The following is a 5521-nucleotide window of genomic DNA, read 5'->3' on the forward strand; positions in this document are numbered from 1 at the left end:
GAAGAGAAAGAAATAAAAGGAATACACATTGGAAAAGAAGAAGTAAAACTGTCACTGTTTGCAGATGACATGATACTACACACAGAGAATCCTAAAGATGCCACCAGAAAACTACTAGAGCTAATCAATGAATTTGGTAAAGTTGCAGGATACAAAATTAATGCACAGAAATCTCTCGCATTCCTATACACTAATGATGAAAAATCTGAAAGAGAAATTAAGGAAACACTCCCATTTACCATTGCAACAAAAAGAATAAAATACCTAGGAATAGACCTACCTAGGGAGACAAAAGACCTGCATGCAGAAAACTATAAGACACTGATGAAAGAAATTAAAGATGATACCAACAGATGGAGAGATATACCATGTTCTTGGATTAGAAGAATCAATACTGTGAAAATGACTATACTACCCAAAGCAATCTACAGATTAAATGCAATCCCTATCAAATTACCAATGGCATTTTTTTTTTTTTTTGCATTACGCGGGCCTCTCATTGTTGTGGCCTCTCCCGTTGCGGAGCACAGGCTCCGGACGCTCAGGCTCAGCAGCCATGGCTCACAAGCCTAGCTGCTCTGCAGCATGTGGGATCTTCCCGGACCAGGGCACGAACCTGTGTCCCCTGCATCGGCAGGTGGACTCTCAACCACTGTGCCACCAGGGAAGCCCACCAATGGCATTTTTAATGGAACTAGAACAAAATAATCTTAAAATTTGTATGGAGACACAAAAGATCCCGAATAGCCAAAGCAGTCTTGAGGGAAAAAAATGCAGCTGGAGGAATCAGACTCCCTGACTTCATACTATACTGCAAAGCTACAGTAATCAAGACAGTATGGTACTGGCACAAAAACAGAAAGATAGGTCAATGGAACAGGATAGAGAGCCCAGAGATAAACCCACACACCTATGGTCAACTAGTCTATGACAAAGGAGGCAAGGATATACAATGGAGAAAAGACAGTCTCTTCAATAAGTGGTGCTGGGAAAACTGGATGGCTACATGTAAAAGAATGAAATTAGAACACTCCCTAACACCATACACAAAAATAAACTCAAAATGGATTAGAGACCTAAATGTAAGACCAGGCACTATAAAACTCTTAGAGGAAAACATAGGAAGAACACTCTTTTTCATAAATCACAGCAAGATTTTTTTTGATCCACCTCCTAGAGTAATGGAAATAAAAACAAAAATAAACAAATGGGACCTAATGAAACTTAAAAGCTTTTGCACAGCAAAGGAAACCATAAACAAGATGAAAAGACAACCCTCAGAATGGGAGGAAATATTTGCAAATGAATCATCGGACAAAGGATTAGTCTCCAAAATATATAAACAGCTCATGGAGCTCAATATTGGAAAAACAAACAAGCCAATCCAAAAATGGGCAGAAGACCTAAATAGACATTTCTCCATAGAAGACATATAGATGACCAAGAAGCACACGAAAAGCTGTTCAACATCACTAATTATTAGAGATATGCATATCAAAACTACAATGAGGTATCACCTCACCCCAGTTAGAATGGGCATCATCAGAAAATCTACAAACAAATGCTGGAGACGGTGTGGAGAAAAGTGATCTCTCTTGTACTGTTGGTGGGAATGTAAATTGATACAGCCACTATGGAGAACAGTATGGATGTTCCTTAAGGAATTAAAAATAGTATTACCAATTGACCCAGCAATCCCCTACTGGGCATATACCCAGAGGAAACCATAATTCAAAAAGATACATGCACACCAATGTTCATTGCAGCACTATTTACAATAGCCAGCTCATGGAAGCAACCTAAGTGCCCATCGACAGACAAATGGATACAGAAGATGTGGTACATATATACAATGGAATATTACTCAGCCATAAAAAGGAACGAAACTGGGTCATTTGTAGAGACGTAGATGCATCTAGAGACTGTCATACAGAGTGAAGTAAGTCAGAAAGAGAAAAACAAATATTGTATATTAACGCATATATGTGGAACCTAGAAAATGGTACATATGAACCAGTTTGCAGAGCAGAAATTGAGACACAGAAGTAGAGAGCAAACGTATGGACACCAAGGGGGTAAGCGGCAGGGGGTGGGGGTGGGGGGGGGATGAATTGGGAGGTTGGGATTGACATGTATACACTGATGTGTATAAAATGGATGACTAATAAGAAAATAAGCATTTTAAAAATTAAAAAATAAATAAAAGCCCCTGTTGACAGCATATCTCTTTCAAGGTAAGTAATGCTTTATTTCTCTACTCCCCTTGGAAATTTCCTTGGAAAAAGCTGTCTATACACAAAGTTTCCATTTCACCTCTTTCCATTCTTTCTCACGTTTACTACAAATGAGCTAACTCCCTACCTCTTTACCGAAATGGTTGTTGGCAAGGTCACCAGTGACCTTCATACAGACAAATACAATGATCAATTCTCATCTTATTCAAACTGTCAGCAGAATTTGATACACTTGATCAGTCCCTCTTCTTGAAACACATTTTTTATTTGACTCTAAGATATCATGATCTCTTGTATTTCCTCTTACTGCACTGACTGCTAGTCAGTCTCCTTCTTGTCTCCTTTGGTGAATCCATCTCATCTCCCTAATCTCTAACACTGGAGCCCTCAAGGTTTCAGCCCTGAGATCTCTTCTCCATCTAGATCCCTTCTCTAGATGATATCATATACTCTCTTGTCTTTAAGCACCATCTGTGGACACTATTTGGACTTCTACCTTGAATTCCTATGTTCTTATACCAAATGCCTATTTGACATTTCAGCTTGAATGTTTAATAGGCATTTCATATCTAACACTTAACATTCACACTTAATTGAACTCATGATAGATTCCTGCCCCAACTACCATGAACATGCTCCTCTTCCAGTCTTCCTCATCTCAGTGGTAACTCCATTCTTCCAGTTGCTCAAGCCAAAACCTTAGAGTCACTCTTTGACACCTCTCTTCTTCTCCTATTTCCAGTTCTTCAACAAATCTTTTCAGCTCTATCCTCAAAATAGACACTGGATCTTATACTTCTTACTATTTCCAATACCATTACCACAGTCCAAGCCACCAATTCTCCTATCTAGCCTATCGTTGTAGCCTTCTAAATGGTCTCTCTCCTTTACTTTCATCTCCTATTGTTTATTATACAAAAAGCAGCCAAAGTCAGTCGTTTAAAACATAAGTCAGATCATATCATTCCTCTACTCATAACCCTCCAACGACTTCCAATTCATTCAGAAATAATTCAGAGTTCTTGTTGAGAGAAACTAAAGAAGACTTAAATAAATGGAAAGACATGCCATGAATGGAAAGATATCCCATGTTCATAGATCAAAGGACTTAATATCATTAAGATATCAGTACTCCCCAAATTGATCTATAGATTCAACTCAATACCATCAAAATTCCAGATGGCCTTTTTATAGTAATTAACAAGCCAATCCTAAAATTCATAAGGAAATGAAGTTTCAAGGAACTCAGAATAGTCAAAACAATCTTGAGATAAAAAAGACTAAGTTGGAGGAATCACACTTTCTGATTTCAAAACTTACTATAAAGCTACAGTAATCAGGGGAGAAGGGTTGGGGGAGGGTTAGATTGGGAGTTTGGGATTGACATGTACACACTGCTATATTTAAAATAGGTAACCAAAAAAAAAAATAGGCAACCAACAAAAACCTACTGTATAGCACAGCAACTCTACTCAATATTCTAAATGGGAGTAATAACCTAAATGGGAAAAGAATTTGAAAAAGAATAGATACATGTATATGTGTAACTGAATCACTTTGCTGTACATCTGAAACTAACACAACATTGTTAATCAACTATACTCCAAAACAAAACAAAAATTTTTTAAATAAATAATAAACTAAAATAAATTAAAAAAAAAAAGAAAACTACAGTAATCAAGCTAGTGTGATACTGGCATGAGGATAAACATCTAGACCAATGGAATAGAAATGAGAGTCCCAAAATATGTCTAGGTCAACTGACTCTTGGTGAGGATGACAAGATAATTCAATGGAGAAAGAATAGTCTTTTCCACAAATGGTGCTGGAACAAGAGGATATCCACATGCACAAGAAGGAATTTGGACAGTTACCTCACACGATATACAAAAATAAACTAAAAAAAATCATGGACCTAATTTACGATTAAAACTCATAGAAGAAAACATAGGTATGAAATTTCATGCTTGGATTAGGCAGTGGTTTCTTAGATACAATGCCAAAAGTGCCAAGTGACAAAAGAAAAAATGGATAATTTTAAACTTCATCAAAATTAGAAGTTTTTGTTCTTCCAAGGATACTCTCAAGAAAGTGAAAAGACAAACCACAGAATGGGCAAAAATATTTGCAAATCACATATCTGATAAAAGATTTGTACTCAAAATATGTAAAAGACACTTACGATTCAACCAATAAAAAAATAATAAAACAATTTAAAAATGGGCAAAAGACTTGAATAGACATTTCTCCAAAGAAGATATACAAGTGGCCAATAATAAGCACATGAAAAGATGCAAAACATCGTTAGTCATTAGGGAAATGTAAACCAAGACCACAATGAGACACCACTTCACAGCTACTAGGATGTCTATAATTTAGAAAACATAATAACAGGGGAATTCCCTGGTGGTCCAGTGGTTAGGACTCTGTACTTTCACTGCCAAGCGCCCAGGTTCAATCCCTGGTCGGGGAACTAAGATCCCATAAGCCGGGTTGTGCGGCCATTAAATAAAAAAATAAAAGTTACCAAAAAAAAAAGTGTTTCCAAGGATACAGAGAATTTAGAACACTCCCACACTGTTGGTGGGAATTTAAAATGATGTAGCCACTTTGGAATATAGGCTGGCATTTCTTCAAAAGTTTAAACAGAGTTACCATATAACACAGAAATTCCAATCCTAGGGAAATAACCAAGAGAAATGAAAACTCATGTGCACACAAAAACTTGTACATGAATGTTTACAGCAGCATTAGTCATTATAGTCAAAAAGTGGAAACAACCTAAATGTCTATCAACTGATGAATGGATATACACATGCGGTGTATATCTACATCATAGAATGTTATTTGAACATAAAAAGTCATAAAGTTCTGATACATGCTACAACATAGATGAGCTGTGAAAACATTATGCTAAGTGAAAGAAGGCAGACACAAGAGCACATATTATATTATTCTATTTATATGAAATAAGCAGAATAGGGAAATCCATAGAGAGAGACGGTAGATGAATGGTTGCCAGAAGCTGGGGGGAGGAAGGACTGGGGAGTGACTGTCAATGGGTATAAGGTTTCTTTATGAGGTGATGAAAACATTCTGGAATTAGACAGTGGTGAAGGTTGCACACCTCTGTGAATATTCTAAAAACGACCAAATTTTACACTTTAAAAGGATGAATTTTATAGTATACAATTATATCTCAATAAAGCTGTCTTGAAAAATGCAAAATTCTTACCTTGGTCTAAAATGTTCTTCATAATCTGGCTTCATGTCCTACCACTTTCCCT

At 36.7% G+C, this 5521-nt stretch overlaps 1 non-coding gene across 1 annotated transcript; it reads left to right on the forward strand.

Moving 5' to 3' along the window:
- The first annotated feature begins 4634 nt into the window (after positions 1-4634).
- Positions 4635-4707, forward strand: TRNAE-UUC (transfer RNA glutamic acid (anticodon UUC)). Its single transcript has one exon. It is a non-coding gene; the product is annotated as a tRNA-Glu (tRNA).
- The last annotated feature ends 814 nt before the right edge of the window (positions 4708-5521 follow it).

This window comes from Lipotes vexillifer, unplaced genomic scaffold (genome assembly GCF_000442215.2).
Source record: "Lipotes vexillifer unplaced genomic scaffold, Lipotes_vexillifer_v1.1 scaffold47, whole genome shotgun sequence".
In the NCBI taxonomy this organism is placed as follows: Eukaryota; Metazoa; Chordata; class Mammalia; order Artiodactyla; family Lipotidae; genus Lipotes; species Lipotes vexillifer.